General features: G+C 50.9%; 1 gene segment (V, D, J or C); it reads left to right on the forward strand.

The window, feature by feature from the left end:
• Positions 1–17,590, forward strand: part of LOC119247944 (T-cell receptor beta chain C region-like) — a 78,986-nt gene that overhangs the window by 8,514 nt on the left and 52,882 nt on the right.

Here is a 17,590-nt window from a genome sequence, read left to right on the forward strand (position 1 = left end):
TCACCTGGTTCACTGGCACAATGGGGTGTTTGCAACAACCCAAACCTAACACCATGACATTGCCCAGCTGAGATGTGGCCAAGGTGGGCTGTGCATTCAGGAAACCCCCTACCTCCGGGGGTCCTGGGGAGCAGTCACAAGATCGGAGGACAGGGATGAGCTCACCAGGTGGGCCTGGCAGGGGAGACAATGGGACAGTTGCAGTTATCCTGGAAAAGAAGGCCCTGCCCACGGAAATGCAATCCTAAAACAACTCTGCATGAGGCGATGAACCCAGGACCAAGACCTAAATTTAGCGAGGCAGTGGCTGGAGAAGGAGCAGCCCTGGACAAGCACATGCTGCTGCAGGAGCGGGGGGTGGGCAGGGGGACATGTCCTTGCTGGGCTGGACAGTTCTTCTGGGCACTGGAGCTGGTCCCCGAGACCACGTGTGTCTGAGGCCTGAGGAAGCTCCTCCAGTAGGTGGGGCCCGGGAATCTGGCTCGATTGCCATCAGGCAAGTCTATGAAGGGTCTGGGCTGAGGGAGCCTGCTGACATGGCGGAAGGGAACTAAGGGACAGAGGACCTGACACCACAGCCCTGGGTGCTGTCCACTGTGCTGACGTGGGGGCGGCCTCCTGTCTCCTGGCAAGCTGCTTCCCCTAATTGGGCAGAGCTCAGGACCACAGAGCACCGCATGCCCAATGCCAACCCTTTCTGCACAGACAGGGAGTGGCTATGTAGGCTGTGGGCAAACTGCTGCCAGAAGTGTCTGCAGTGCAGGATGCCTGAGGCCGGAGTCTTTTTTGGTCTCTTTTTACAAGACGCCCCATCTCCTGGGCGTCCCGTTTGTGGTATGAGCTATGCCAAGTGAAAAACGAAGTAATTGTAGCCGCACTCCTGGCTCGCGCCCGGGTCTGCACATGCAGGTAAGAGCACGACCTGTGATCATGTCACCCAGTCACCTTCCTTTTTGCCCCTGAGGCCTGACAAGCTGCATCTGGACAGCATCAGCCTCACGACGCTGAGGATAAAGGGAGGGAAATTCGAGCAGGAGCTTAGAAGGATCTCCAGTGTGTCATGGTCAGAGGAAGACGGCAGGCGGGGTCAGGGAAGCCTCGGTCAAGGATATCTTCCCGGAGCCCATGAGCCACCTGGTCCAGGCCCACGTTCTCCACGGAACCTTTTGGGATCTTTCTGGATAACTGGTCCACGCGGGATGAAAAGTCGCTGTGATCTGCGCATGCGGCCCAGGGGAGGATAGTCTACTGATGCTTTATTTTTCTCCTCTTAAACTGCTTCCAGCTCTGCAGCCATTATTACCTCAGTATCACGCGGCCTTGTCAGTGTGTGGTGCTGAATTATCTGGTTGCTTTAGAAAGAACCTTCATCATTTCTCTAGTGTCTCCCTCAAAAATTTTTTACTGATTTACCCACATCTCCGAAGTTGCATTCACTCTACCAGCTGACTGTCTTTCTACCCCAATTTCCATCTTTGAGGGTCTCATCAGTGAGGGGCTGTCTATGCTTCTCTTCTCCAGGCCTGAGAGTGCTGTCTCCTCTCAGTCTACAGCTGCATCACACTGCCCTGGAGGACACAGAAGGGAAGTGGCTGTGACTTACTCGTAGTCTCAGAGGGACTCTTCCCTAGCCCCAACTCTGCTTCGTATCCTCACCACTCCTCCCTAACATCACCCCGCTCCCTACCCTCACCCCTCCTCCCTACCCTCACCCCTCCTCCCTAGGCCCAGGCCTCCTCCTAGCCTCACCCCTCCTCCCTAGCCTCACCCCTGCTCCCAAGTCCTACCCCTGCTCCCTAGCTTCACCCCTCCTCCCCAGTCTCTGGCACACACCCTGCTCTGCCCACCCTCTGCACAGCCCTTGTGCTCTCTGTACCTTCCTTAACTCAGTTCAAGCACAGAGATGTCTTTTTCTCCTGACTTAGCCCAGGTCAAGCTCCTCCTCCCGCCTCTCCCTCCTCCCCTTACCCCCTTCCTGCTTACCCCCGTTCTCACACCCGGAGCCAGCCATGCCTGCATCTCAGCCAAGAGGTGAGCACCAAGTTTCAACCCCAGGTGGCCTCCCTCTAGAGCCTGCCCTCAACCAATTCACTAATAATTGTTATTTAAAAATTGTTATGAAAAGCTAGAATTTCCATGAAGGAAATACATATATATATATTCCATCTGTATACATTTATGTATATATTTATAACTATCACATAAATAGGAAAGAGACAGATGGACAGACAGACAGCACACATAATAATTTCCTAATCAGCTGAGCATCACTTGAGAACAGTATTCTGAGGACTGGGGGCAGCAGCAGAGCTCGTGCCTGCCTTGCTACCAGGTCCTGCTAAAGACAGCTGTTAGGTCCGTGATGTGAACTCACACATGCACACTCATGGAGCACTCTCAAACGTGCACACATGCACAGGCATGTACACACACGCACAGGTATGTACACACACACTCAGGCATGTACACACACACTCAGGCATGTACGCTCATGTACACCCACACTGAAAAGCAAGGGCGCTCAGCCTGTGCTCTACACTCCCCAGCGGCTGGAGGGAGGCGGCTCCCGAGGTGGCGGGACAGTGACTTCACAGCCACCTGCTGCGGCCTCGCTGGGGGAGACCCGCTCTGGTCTGGAAGCGGCCATGGTTCTCAGGCTCCTCTACGCTGTGGCCTTTTCTGTCCAGGGAGCAGGTGAGTCCAATGGCAGCTGAACCCTGAGCTACCGCCCCAGATCCTGGGTACGAGATTTCCCTGCTCAGGCTTCCTGGAGACGGTCTTTCACCTCCTCTGCCCTTTTCTCACAGTCCTCACCGATGCAGGCGTCACCCAGAGCCCAAGATACCTGGTCAAAAAAGTGGGAGACCCTGTCTTGTTGGAATGCTCAAGGACATGGGCCATGAGAGCATGTTCTGGTATTGACAAGACCCAGCGCTGGGGCTGCAGCTGCTCCACTACTCCTTCCGTGTCGACGGTACACAGAAAGGCGATTTCCCTCATGGGCACAGCGTGTCCAGGAAGGAAAAGGAACGATTTCTTTGAATGTGACGTCTGCCAGGCCCAATCAGACATCTGTGTACCTCTGTGCCAGCAGTTTAGCATCAGCGGGGCACAGACACATCCTCCCTGCACAAAAGGACCAGGGCGGGGGAAGTGCCACCAGCTGGGGCTGAGGCTCCAGGAAGCAGGTGGCCCTGAAGAGCCACATCCTGGAGAACCCTGACCCTCTACATCCTCCCACACCCCTTCCAAGTCAGGCCACCCCAAAGTTAATGCCCAGGTGGTGTCCTCAACCCGATTCAGGAGTCTCTCGTGGCCGAGAGACTTCCTTCTGCAAAGCCAGCCTCACAAAAAAGCCCTATTCTACCCTCCTGTGCCAACTTTTTGCCTTCTTTGCCCCAGGCCCTTACACTTGCTCCTTGGCTGGTTCTTGACTGATGTTTCACTAGAGGGCCCTCACTCACCCTAATTATCTATATAATGAAACGGAATGGAATATACTGCAGTGTCATGTATCATGTACAGCATATCAGAAGATAGCAGCATGATGGGATCCTGCACTTAGGTGTAATTTGGGAACTCTGCAGAGAACGTGCCAGTTCTGTCTGGATCCCAGAAAGCTCAGAGGAGATTCCATGTGAACTTCACCTTGATTGTGGGTGGGACATTCTGGAGAAAGAGAACAAGTTCTGCAAAGATTGTTCACGCCTGGAGGGGATTTAATTAAGATGAGAAAGACCATAAAGTGCTCAGAATTAAATCCAACTGAAGAAATTGGACAGAATGGAGTTTTTTAACAAGCTGAGTGTCTGGTTTCATGAACGTAAGTATGAAAATTCCTTGTAGGCTGTTGCTCAGGCTGATCTGAAGTAACAGCTGATGTCATCAGCAGGCAGGTGATTGGTTAGTCCAAAGTTTCAGTGGTCGTCCATGTCCTTGGTTCCTCACAAAGTTCATAACTTCAAATAATGTGTGATCTTGTTACTACCAGACATTCCTGCCTGGAACAGAGAGGATTGAATTGTCTGTGGGAAGACCACATGGAAATTAGAAAAGGTGGTACTATACATAGCCAGGCAATTGGGATGCAATAGAAATATGGACATTCTGCAGAACTCAGCATATAAAGGAATTAACTATGAGGCCAGAAAATGCTACTTAAAATACAGATTTAGAGAAGAGATATGACAAATATAGATTTGTCATTCCTGCTTGGAATAGAGGGAATTGAATTAGAAAAGGTGGCAGTATACACAGCCAGGCAATTGAGATGCAATAGAAATATGGACATTCTACAGAACTCAGCATATAGAGGCCAGAAAACGCTACTCAAAATATGGATTTAGAGAACAGAGATAACATGTTTGGAAATAAAGATGATGGTATTCTGGTTCTTTACGGGGAATAAACACTAATAAACAAACAAGCTAAAACACAGCAGAAATATCTAAAAGGCAAAATACTCTGCAGAGCAGTGACAGGTCTCAGAATCATAAAAACAACAGGGATCTGTATTATGTGAAAAGGGAATTAAGCAATGAATCATCAAAAGCAATGCTCAGCCCTGAGTGAGAAACTGGTGTTCAAATGAATGATACAGGAAAACCTCAGATAATTGCAAATCTCTGGATGAATTCTGGGTCAGAGATAAATGAAAGGGCATTACCAACAGGGGGAGACGTTCATGGTTAAGTGCAAAGGGTTATTTGACAACTTTTACAGGGTGATAGACTGTTTATCAAAAAGAATGTGTCCAGGTGCTGACACACATATAAGCATGTGTATCCATCCTCATGTCTGTCTCTTACCTACTATGCATGTATCTACACATGTACATAAGTAAGAGAGAGACAGGACAGAGATCTGGACAAAGTACCACTGAGGTATTAGCAGCAAGCATCGCAGACAGTGGTGACGTGTGTTATTTATCTTTCTTTTCTAACATTCTAAAATCTACATGAATAGTTTCTCTTGGTAAAAATAGGTGTGAAATGTTTTTCAAGGAAAATTGAAAATTGGATGTTTTCAATGAATGAAATAGAAACCAGTCACATTTCCACAGCAGGGAACAGTGCTCCCTTCTGACAGGAGGGCGGGGTTGTGCTCAGGAAGGTGAAGGCACCAGGAGGCTGAGTCTGCAAAGCCACCACAGGAGAAGGACACTGAGGGGGCAGGCAAACACCCCCCCTTTCTCGCCTTGGCTGCTGCCATGAACACGAGGCTCCTCTGCAGTTTAGCCCTCTGTCTCCTGGGAGCTGGTGAGTCCTAAACAAAGAGAAAAATTCAGTCCTGGCTTTGCCTACCTCCAGCCCCTGGTCCTTCTCTGCACAAGGTCCCTCCTGGCTCTGTCCACAGCTTCTGTTTCCTTTCTTCACAGACTCGCTTGATGTCCAAGTCACCCAGACCCCAGGACATCTGGTCAAAGGCCCAGGCCAGAAGGCTGAGATGAACTGTCTTCCTGCAAAAGGACATCTTTACATTTACTGGTATCAACAGATCCCGGGAAAGGAGCTTACGTTTTTGGTTTACCTCTACAAGAATAAAATTATGGAGAAAACTGATTTGTTCAAGATGCGGAACTTCTCAGCTGAATGTCCCCAGAACCCACACTGCAGCCTGCAAATCCCATCCTCCGAAACGGCAGACTCAGCGCTGTATTTCTGCGCCAGCAGTCAGTGCACGGTAGTGAAATGTCAGCTCCTGTGTGCACAAATTGAAGGCCCAGCTCAGGAAGCAGGTGTCTCCTTAGGCAGGAAGGAAGCAAAAAAATGCTTAAGCCACTGTGGGATGAGGACAAGACCGGGGGTTAGCAGCTGTCACGGAGCGACGGAAAGACAGTTCTGGAACAACCATCTCCCAACTCACGACTTTCTTTGCTTCTTTTTTTTTTAAACCTTTATCATTTTTTACCTTTTTTTAGACAATATTTGCTTCCCCCACTCCCTCAGATTGAGTTCCCTAGAATGTTCTTTGCTTCTACTGCGGGTTTCATGTCTTCTCTCTGTTTTCCGTCTTTCTCTTTTTCTCCTTTTCTCATGGCCCTCACCATGAGCTAGTCCTCATGGTCACAGACCTACTGGCACCTTCTACCACGCAGGTGAAGACCAGGCCTTCTCTTTTAAGCCCGGATTTAAAATGCCAGGGAAAGAGCACCACGACCACCACGGTGGTGTAGTCCTCTAGAGGGCACAACACACCCCTTCACACAGCATCGCCTCACACAGCCTCGCCTTCACATAATGATAAAAGACGAGGGATAGAGGAACTGAAATGGCCTTTCACAACCCTTTGGTGGACAGAGAGAGCAGAGGATGAGGAAGACAGATGAGCCCAACCCGTGTGGGGAAGCAGCTGCTAGCAACCCCCAACATGTCTGATCTGCTCACCAGGAATGAGCCCCAGTCCAGGCTTTTGAACAGGACACACACCCAAAACCCACAACATGGATTGGACTGAGTTTTTTTTCCACCCACAGGTGCTTGATATGTCAGTGTTCGAAAAAATACATCCGTGAATAGACCAAGACAGGCATATACTTGGAATTATTATTGTGGCAGAGTAGAAATGAGCACATCTGAAGGATAAAAGTGCAATGTTGATGATAGCTTAAGTTTCACGCTATACTTTCCTGAGTGATAAGAAATACAACAATTTTCAGCATAAAGCAGAACATTGGCCAACTCTCCCAAGCACAGACGAATAAGACAGACCAGATGGGCACTGGAAGAGGCAGCCTCAAAGGGGGACGAGAACAGTCGAGCCCCCTCGCCTTACCCACGGCCCAGCCACGTCTGTGTCACACGTCCCTCTGCACAGGGGTGTGGCTTCTCCCTGAACACGAGGCCAAGCAGCAGCCAAGGTGGAGGCATGACAGGAATCAGCTGGGCCCTGTAGTCGGAGGCCAACATGGGTGCCCGGCTCCTGGGCGTGTGATGCTTTTCCTCCTGGGGGCAGGTGAGTCTCAGGACCCAAGGGCAGCCCTTGGCCTTGCTTGCCGGTCTTGGCTCAAACCCTTTCCTGCAGCACGACCATCAGATGCCCTCCTGAGCTCTCTGTGACTCACCTTCTCCCCTGCCAGGCCATGGAGCAGCAGGAGTGACCCAGTCCCCCAGACACCGCATCACGTTGCCCAAGAGGGAGCAGGTGTTGGAGTATTTTCAGAGCACAAGCCACGACGCCATGTACTGGTATCGGCAAGACCCAGGCCTGGGCCTAAAGCTGATCTACTACTCCCGTAATGTTGGCATAACTGAGAAGGGAGATGGTTCTGAGGGATACGAGGTCTCCCGAAAAGACAAGGAGAGTTTCCCCCTGACCCTGAAGTCAACCGCCCTGGAGCAGACCTCTCTGTACCTCTGTGCCAGCAGGGAGGACACAGCGTGGCACAGCTGGCTTCTCTCACACAAAAAGGGCAGCCACAAGGGAGGAGCTCCCCACCCAGGGAGCAGCATCCCACCCTCAGCACCCACCAAAGTCCCTCCCCGGGTCTGAGCCTTCCGTTCACGCCCAGTGAGCAGGACAAGCGACTGTGTTGGGGCCCGTGGTGGCCGAGAGTTGCTTCACCAAACTGAATCTTAGTTGTCAGTGGGATCCCTCAACATATTTCTGCCCTATGCCAGCGCCTTCATCCCCCTTGGGGTACGGTGTTTTACTAAATCTGCTTTCTCCCATTTTCTTCAGCTCAGCTAACAGCCCTGCCTTCCACCCAAAGGCCCAAGCCAGAGCTGTGTAGTTACCCCCGCCGTGTCTTGGTCAACCCCTAGCCTTATCCACCATTGCCCCGGTGTGTTTCTAAGCAGAGTTCCCAGCTGTTTTGCTAATTTTTCTAACTTCACAGATAACCTCTATGGTCAGCAAGTGTCCTCTCTTTCCCAGATTCCTTTACCAGCTTCCAAGGAGTCACCCACAAACCCCTAACTTGGGCTTAAACCCTTCAGTGTCTTTCCTTACGGGAGCTGAAGGGAGGCAAGGGAGGGGGCCAGTATGAAGTCAGGGGTTAGGAGAAGGCCTCATGGAGCGCCCATTGAGTCCATCACCCAGGTCACCGTGCACAATGGGGCCCTTCCACCAACCCAAACCTAACACCGTGACAACATTGCCCAGCTGAGATGTGGCCAAGGTGGGCTGTGCATTCAGGAAGCAGCCTGGGTCCCCGGGGTCCTGGGGAGCAGTCATGAGCTCAGGGGACAGGGGTGAGCCTGCCAGGTGGGCCTGGCAGAGGAGACAATGGGACAGTTGGAGTTATCCTGGAAAAGAAGGCCCTGCCCACGGAAATGCAATCCTAAAACAACTCTGCATGAGGCAATGAATCCAGGACCAAGACCTGAAATTAGCGAGGCAGTGGCTGGAGAAGGAGCAGCCCTGGACAAGCACATGCTGCTGCACGAGCGGGCGGTGGGCAGCGGATATGCCCCTGCTGTGCTGGACAGGTCTTCGGGGCCCTGGAGCTGGTCCCCGAGACCACGTGTGTCTGAGGCCTGAGGAAGCTCCTCCAGTAGGTGGGGCCCGGAAATCTGGCTCCACTGCCATCAGGCAAGTCTATGAAGGGTCTGGGTTGAGGGAGCCTGCTGACATGGAGGAAGAGAACTAAGGGACAGAGGACCTGACACCACAGACCTGGGTGTTGTCCACTGTCATGCCTTGGGGGCGGCCTCCTGTCTCCAGGGAAGCTGCTTCCCCTAATTGGGCAGGGCTCAGGACCACAGGGCACCACATGCCCAGTGCCAACCTTTTCTACGCAGACAGGAAGTGGCTGTGTAGGATGTGGGTGAACTGCTGGCAGAAGTGTCTGCAGTGCAGGACGCCTGAGGCCAGGAGTCATTTTCAGTCTCTTTTTACAAGACGCCCCATCTCCTGGACGTCCTCTTTGTGGGTACAAGCGATGCCAAGTGAGAAACGAATTAATAGTAGCCCATTCCTGGCTCGCACCCAGATCTGCACCTGCAGGTAAGAGCACGTACTGTGATCTGTGATCATGTCACCCAGTCACCTTCCTTCTGCCCCTGAGGCCTGACAAGCAGCATCTGGACAGCATCAGCCTCACAAGGCTGAAGATAAAGGGAGGGAAACTCGAGCAGGAGCTTAGAAGGGTCTCCAGTGTGTCATGGTCAGAGGAAGACGGCAGGCGGGGTCAGGGAGGCCTCGGTCAAGTGCATCTTCCCCGAGCCCATGAGCCACCTGGTCCAGGCCCACGTTCTCCATGCCACCTTTTGGGATCTTTCTGGATAACTGGTCCACGCGGGATGAAAAGTCTCTGTGCTCTATGCATGAGGCCCAGGGGAGGATAGTCTACTGATGCTTTCTTTTTCTCCTCTTAAACTGCTTCCAGCTCTGCAGCCATTATTACCTCAGCATCACGCGGCCTTGTCAGTGTGTGGTGCTGAATTATCTGGTTGCTTTAGAAAGAAACTTCATCATTTCTCTAGTGTCTCCCTCAAAATTTTTTTACTGATTTACGCAAATCTCCGAAATTGCATTCACTCTACCAGCTGACTGTCTTTCTACCCCAATTTCCATCTTTGAGGGTCTCATTAGTGAGGGGCTGTCTACGCTCCCTTCTCCTGGCCTGAGAGTGCTGTCTCCTCTCAGTCTACGACTACATCACACTGCCCTGGAGGACACAGAGGGAAGTGACTGTGTTGACTGTCAGTCTCAGAAGGACTCCTCCCTAGCCTCACCCCTGCTCCCTAGCCCCACCCCTGCTCCCTAGCCTCACCCCTATCCTTAGCCTCACCCCTACTCCCTAGCCTCTGCGCTCCTTCCTAGCATCAGCCCTGCTCCCTATCTTCACCCCTGCTCCCAAGGCCACCCCTGCTCCCTACCCTCACCCCTCCTCCCCAGTCTCTGGCACACACCCTGCTCGGCCCACCCTCTGCACAGCCCTTGTGCTCTCTGTACCTTCCTTACCTCAGTTCAAGCACAGAGATGTCTTTTTCTCCTGACTTAGCCCAGGTCAAGCTTCTCCTCCTTCTCTCCCTCCTCACCCTCCCCCACCCCTGCTGACAGTGCACCCCGTTCTCACACTGGAGCCAGCCATGCCTGCATCTCAGACAAGAGGTGAGGACCAAGTTTCAACCCAGGTGGCCACCTCTAGAGCCTGCCCTCAACCAATTCACCTAATTGTTATTTAAAAAATTTTATGAAAAGCTACAGTTTCCATGAAGGAAATACATGTATTCTATCTGTATACATTTATGTATATATTTACAACTATCACATAAATAGGAGAGAGACAGACAGACAGACAGCACACATAATGTTTTCCTAATCAGGCTGAGCATCACAGTATTCAGAGGACTGGGTGCAGCAGCAGACCTCGGGCCTGCCTCGCTGCCAGGTCCTTCTAAAGACAGATGTTAGGTCCGCGATGTTAACTCACACATGCACACACATGGAGCACTCTCGCATGTGCACACACACAGAGAGGCATGTACGGTCATGTACACCCACACACTGAAAAGCAAGGGCGCTCAGCCTGTGCTCTACACTCCCCAGCAGCTAGAGGGAGGCAGCTCCAGAGGTGGCGGGACAGTGACATCACAGCCACCTGCCGTGGCCTCCTTGGGGGAAGATCCACTCTGGTCTGGAAGCAGCCATGGTTCTCAGGCTCCTCTGCGCTGTGGCCTTTTCTGTCCTGGGAGCAGGTGAGTCCAATGGCAGCTGAACCCCTGAGGTACTGCCCCAGATCCTGGGTACGAGATTTCCCTCCTCACATCCTAGAGACGGTCTTTCACCTCCTCTGCCCCTTTCTCACAGTCCTCACAGATGCAGGCATCACCCAGAGCCCAAGATACCTGGTCAAAAAAGGGGGAGACCACGCCTTGTTGGAATGTTCACAGGACATGAACCATGATAGAATGTTCTGGTATCGACAGGACCCAGCGTTGGGGCTGCAGCTGCTCCACTACTCCATCGTTGTCGAGGATACACAGGACGGCGATTTCCCTGATGGGTACAGTGTGTCCAGGGAGAAGAAGGATCGATTCCCCCTGAATGTGAAGTCAGCCAGGCCCAATCAGACATCTGTGTACCTCTGTGCCAGCAGTTTAGCCACAGCGGGGCACAGACACATCCTCCCTGCACAAAAAAAGGGCCAGGGCGGGGGAACTGCCACCAGGTGGGGCTGAGGCTACAGGATGCAGGTGGCCCTGAAGGTCCACATCCTGGAGAACCCTGACCCTCTCCATCCCCCCCACACCCCTTCCAAGTCAGGGCCACCCAAAGTTAATGCCCAGGTGGTGTCTGCAACCTGAATTCAGGAGACGCCTGAGGCCGGGAGTCATTTTCCGTCTCTTTTTACAAGACGCCCCATCCCCTGGGGAGGTCCGATTTCTGGGTACGAGCGATGCCAAGTGAGAAATGAATTAATCGTAGCCCCATTCCTAGCTTCGCCCAGATCTGCACATGCAGGTAAGAGCATGAACTGTGATCATGTCACGCAGACACCTTCCTTTCTACTCCTGAGGCCTGAGAAGAGGCATCTGGACAGCATCAGCCTCACCATGCTGAGGACAAAGGGAGGGAAACTCGATTAGGATCTTAGAAGGGTCTCCAGTGTGTCACGGTCAGAGGAAAACGGCAGGCGGGGTCAGGGAAGCCTCGGTCAAGGATATCTTCCCTGTGCCCATGAGCCACCTGGTCCGGCCCACATTCTCCATGGGACCTTTTGGGATCTTTCTGGATAACTGGTCCACGCAGGTGAAAAGTCGCTGTGCTCTGCGCATGAGGCCCAGGGGAGGATAGTCTACCGATGCTTTTATTTCCTCCTCTTACACTGCTTCCAGCTCTGCAGCCATTATTGCCTCAGCATCACGTGTCCTTGTCAGTGTGTGGTGCTGAATTCTCTGGTTGATTTAGATAGAACCTTCATCATTTCTCTAGTGTCTCCCTCAAAATTTTTTGCTGATTTACCCACATCTCCGAATTTGCATTCACTCTACCAGCTGACTGTCTTTCTACCCCAATTTCCATCTTTGAGGGTCTCATTAGTGAGGGGCTGTCTATGCTTCTCTTCTCCAGGCCTAAGAGTGCTGTCTGGTCTCACTCTACAGCTGCATCACACTGCCCTGGAGGACACAGAAGGGAAGTGACTGTGTTGACTGCCAGTCTCAGAAGGACTCCTCCCTAACCTCACCCCTGCTCCCTAACCCCATCCCTCTCCCTAGCCCCACCCCTGCTCCCTTGTCTCACCCATGTTCCCTAGCCACACCCCTGATTCCTAGCCCCACCCCTCCTCTCTAGACCACCCATCCTCCCTAGCCCTGTTCCTGGTCCCTAGCCCCGCCCCTCCACCCTTGCCCTAACCTCCTCCCAAGCCCCAATCCTGCTCCCAATTACCATCCCTCCTCCCTAGCCACAACCATGTTCCCTAGCCCCACCCTTTCTCCCTAGCCTCAGCCCTCCTCCCCAGTCTCTGGCACACACCCTGCTCTGCCCACCCTGTGCACAGCCCTTGTGCTCTCTCTACCTTCCTTAACTCAGTTCAAGCACAGAGATGTCTTTTTCTCCTGACTTAGCCCAGGTCAAGCTCCTCCTCCCACCTCTCCCTCCTCCCCCTCCCCCTCCCTGCTGACAGTGCACCCCGTTCCTACACTCGGAGCCAGCCATGCCTGCATCTCAGCCAAGGGGTGAGGACCAAGTTTCAACCCCAGGTGGCCTCCCTCTAGAGCCTGCATCAACCAATTCACTGATAATTGTTATTTAAAAATTGTTATGGAAAGCTAGAATTTCCATGAAGGAAATACATATATTCTATCTCTATACATTTACATATATTTATAACTATCACATGAATAGGAGAGAGACAGACAGACAGACAGACAGACAGCTCACATAATGTTTCCTAATCAGAGCTGAGCGTCACTTGAGAACAGTATTCCCAGGACTGGGGGCGGCAGCTGAGTGCAGGCCTGCCTGGCTACCAGGTCCTTCTAAAGACAGCTGTTAGGTCCATGATGTTAACTCACACATGCACACACATGGAGCACTCTCACATGTGCACACACACACAGGCATGTGCACACACGCACAGGCATGTATGCTCATGTACACCCACACACTGAAAAGCAAGGGCGCTCAGCCTGTGCTCTACACTCCCCAGCAGCTGGAGGGAGGAGGCTCCTGAGGTGGCGGGACAGTGACATCACAGCCACCGCCGCAGCCTCGCTGGGGGAAGACCCACTCTGGTCTTGAACCGGCCATGCTTCTCAGGCTCCTCTGCGCTGTGGCCTTTTCTTTCCTGGGAGCAGGTGAGTCCAATGGCAGCTGAACCCCTGAGGTTCCGCCCCAGATCCTGGGTACGAGATTTCCCTCCTCACATACTAGAGACGGTCTTTCACCTCCTCTGCCCTTTTCTCACAGTCCTCACCGATGCAGGCATTACCCAGAGCCCAAGATACCTGGTCAAAAAAGAGGGAGACCACGCCTTGTTGGAATGTTCACAGGACAGGGACCATGATAGAATGTTCTGGTATCGACAAGACCCAGCGCTGGGGCTGCAGCTGCTCCACTACTCCTTCTATGTCAAGGATACTCAGAAAGGCGATTTCCCTGATGGGTACAGCGTTTCCAGGAAGGAGAAGGAACGATTCCCCTTGAATGTGACGTTCACCAGGTCCAATCAGACATCCGTGTACCTCTGTGCCAGCAGTTTAGCCACAGCAGGGCATAGACACATCCTCCCTACATAAAAAGGGCCAGGGCAGGGTAAGTGCCACCAGCTGGGGCTGAGGTACAGGATGCAGGTGGCCCTGAAGAGCCACGTCCTGGAGAACCCTGACCCTCTCCACCCTCCCACACCTCTTTCAAGTCAGGGCAACCCCAAAGTTAATGCCCAGGTGGTGTCTACAACCCGATTCAAGAGTCTCTCATGGCCCAGAGACGTCCTCCTACATAGCCAGCCTCACAAAAAAAACCCTATTCTACCCTCCTGTGCCAGCTTCCTTGTCTTCTTTGCCCCAGGCCCTATACTTGCTCTTTGGCTGGTTTTTGACTGATGTTTCACTAGAGGGCCCTCACACACCCTAATTATCAATATAATGAAAAGGAATGTAATATAATCAGTGTCATGTATCATGTACAGCATACCAGAAGATAGCAGTATGATAGGATCCTGCACTTAGATGTACTTTGAGAATTCTGCAGAGAACGTGCCAGTTCTGTCTGGATCCCGGAAAACTAAGAGGAAATTCCATTTGAACTTCACCTTGATTGTGGGTGGGACATTTGGACAAAGAGGACAAGTTCTGCAAGTTTGTTCACACCTGGAGGGGAATTAATTACGAGAAGGAAGACCATCAACTGCTCAGAATTAAATCCAACTGAAGAAATTGGACAGAATGGAGTTTTTGAAGAAGCTGAGTATCTGGTTTCATGAACATAAGTATGAAAAATCCTTGTAGGCTGTTGCTCAGGCTGATCTGAAGTGACAGCTGATGTCATCAGCAGGCAGGTGATTGGTTAGTCCAAAGTTTCAACAGTCATCGTGTCCTTGGTTCCTCACAAAGATCATCACATTAAATAATGTGTGATCTCATTATCATTAGTCATTCCAGCTTGAATAGAGGAAGCTGAATTGTCTGTGGGAAAACCACATGGAAATTAGAAAAGGTGGCAGTATACACAGCCAGGCAATTGGGATGCAATAGAAATATTTATATTCTGCAGAACTCAGCATACAAAGAAATTAACTATGAGGTCAGAAAATGCTACTCAACATAAAGATTTAGAGAACAGAGGTAACATGTTTGGAAATAAAGATTATGGATTCTGGTTCTTTACGGAGAATAAACACTAATAAATAAACAAGCTAAAACACACCGGAAATATCTAAAAGGTAAAATACTCTGCAGAGCAGTGACAGGTCTCAGAATCATAAAAACAACAGGGATTTGTACTATGTGAAAAGAGAATTAAGCAATTAATCATCAAAAGCAATGCTCAGCCCTGAGATAGAAACTGGTGTTCAAATTAATGATACAGGAAAACCTCAGATATTGCAAATCTCTGGATGAATTCTGGGTCAGAGATAAATGAAAGTGCATTACCAACAGGGCAGACGTTCATGTGCTGACACACATGTAAGCAGGTGTATCCATCCTCATGTCTGTCTCTTACCTACTAAGCCTCTATCTATACATGTACATGAAGTAAGAGAGAGACAGGACAGAGATCTGCACAAAGTACCACTGAGGTATTGCAGCAAGCATCGCAGACAGTGGTGACGTGTGTTCTTTATCTTTCTTTTCTAACATTCTAAAATCTACATGAATAGTTTCTCTTGGTAAAAATAGGTGTGAAATGTTTTTCAATGAAAATTGGATATTTTCAATGAATAAAATAGAAACCAGTCACATTTCCACAGCAGGGAACAGCGCTCCCTTCTGACAGGAGGGCGGGTCTTGCTCAGGAACGTGAAGGCACCAGAGGCTGAGTCTGCAAAGCCATCACAGGAGAAGGACGCTGAGGGGGCAGGCGAACACCCCCCTTTCTCGCCTTGGTTGTTGCCATGAACACGAGGCTCCTCTGCTGTTTAGCCCTCTGTCTCCTGGGAGCTGGTGAGTCCTAAATAAAGAGAAACATTCTGTCCTGGCTTCGCCTGTCTCCATCCCAGGTCCTTCTCTGCACAAGGTCCCTCCTGGCTCTGTCCACAGCTTCTGTTTCCTTTCTTCACAGACTCTCTTGAGGTCCAAGTCACCCAGACCCAGGACATCTGGTCAAAGGTAGAGGCCAGAAGGCTGAGATGAACTGTCTCCCTGCACGAGGACATCGTTACGTTTACTGGTATCAACAGATCCCGGGAAAGGCGTTTACGTTTTTGGCATACTTCCAGAGTGAAAATCCTCTGGATCAAACTGAGTTGATCAAGAAGCAGCGATTCTCAGCTAAATGTCCCGAGAACTCACCCTGCAGCCTGGAAATCCGATCGTCCGAAACGGCAGACTCAGCGCTGTATTTCTGCGCCAGCAGTCAGTACACGGTAGTGAAATGTCAGCTCCTGTGTGCACAAATTGAAGGCCCCAGCTCAGGAAGCAGGTGCCACGTTCGGCAGGAAGGAAGCAAAGAAATTCTTAAGCCACTGTGGGATGAGGACAAGACCGGGGTTAGCAGCTGTCACGGAGCGACGGACAGACAGTTGTGGAACGGCCGCCTCCCAACTCACAACTGTCTTTGCCTCTTCTGCGGGCTGCATGTCTTCTCTCTGTTTTCTGCCTTTCTCTTTTTCTCCTTGCCTCATGGCAAGGATGAGCTGGTTCTCATGGTCACAAACCTGCTGGCACCTTCTACCACGCAGGTGAAGACCAACCCTGCTCTGTTAAGCCCGGGTTTAAAATACCATGGAATGTTACTCAGCATTCAAAAAAGATGAACACATGCAATTTGCAGCAACATGGATGGCACTGGAAGGGATCATGCTCAGCGAAATAAGCCAGAAAGAAAAAGAAAAATACCGGATGGTCTCACTCATAGCAGGAACCTAGAAAACCTAAATAAGGGACCAGGAAAATGAATAACTATAAGAAAGTGAAAATCAAAATCAACAAAAAACTATGTACCAGAGACACTTTTAGGGGGGTGGGGGCGGGAGGGGAGGGATTGGGGTCAAAATAAGGGGGTTGCAATTGTATGGGGAATATAAAAATTAAATTTAAATAAAAAAATAAAAATAAATAAAATAAATAAAAAATGTAATACAAAAAATACCAGGGGAAAGAAGCACCACTACCCCCATAGAGGTATCGTCCTCTAGAGGACACACACACCCCTTCACACAGCAACACCCTCACACAGCATCGCCTTCTCATAGTGATAAAAGACGAGGGATAGAGAGACTCCTCAGAACTGAAATGGCCTTTCACAACCCTTTAGTGGACAGAGAGCAGAGGATGAGGAAGACAGATGTGCCCCAACCGTGTGGGGAAGCAGCCGTTAGCAACCCCACCACGTCTGATCTGCTCACCAGGAATGAGCCCAGGTCCAGCCTTTTTTTTTTTTAAAGACTTATTTATTTATTTATATAACCACTGGGTACAGTCAGAAGTGCGGAGGGTGAGAGGATTCACCAGAGCCAGAGCAGGGAACAGAACAGGCAGACTGACGAAATACACTGCTGAGGGGAGCAGCAGGCAAGGCAAGAGAGGTCTGTAGCGCCATGTGGGACCCTCTCCAGTGGCCGGGGATCGAACTGGCACTTCAGACGCTGCGGGCAGCTTCGCACCCAGCGCTCAACCCCTGCGCCACCAGGGGAGGCCCCCCCAGTCCAGGCTTTTGAACTAGACACACAACCTAAACCCACAATGTGGATGGACTGAGTTTATTTATTTTTTTTTTACCCACACGTGTTTTGAAAGGTCAGTGTTCAAAAAATATATCTGTGAATAGACCAAGACAGGAATATACTAGGAATTACTTTGTGGCAGAGTAGAAATGAGCACATGTGAAGGATAAAAGTGCAATGTTGATGATAGTTTAAGTTTCACGCTATACTTTCCTGAGGGATAAGGAAATGCACCAATTTTCAGCATAAAGCTGACCTTGGCCAACTCTCCCAAGCACATACGAATAAGACAGATCAGATGGGCACTGGAAGAAG

The sequence above is a fragment of the Talpa occidentalis genome, unplaced genomic scaffold (genome assembly GCF_014898055.3).
Source record: "Talpa occidentalis isolate TD23 unplaced genomic scaffold, MPIMG_talOcc4v2.1, whole genome shotgun sequence".
Taxonomy (NCBI): domain Eukaryota; kingdom Metazoa; phylum Chordata; class Mammalia; order Eulipotyphla; family Talpidae; genus Talpa; species Talpa occidentalis.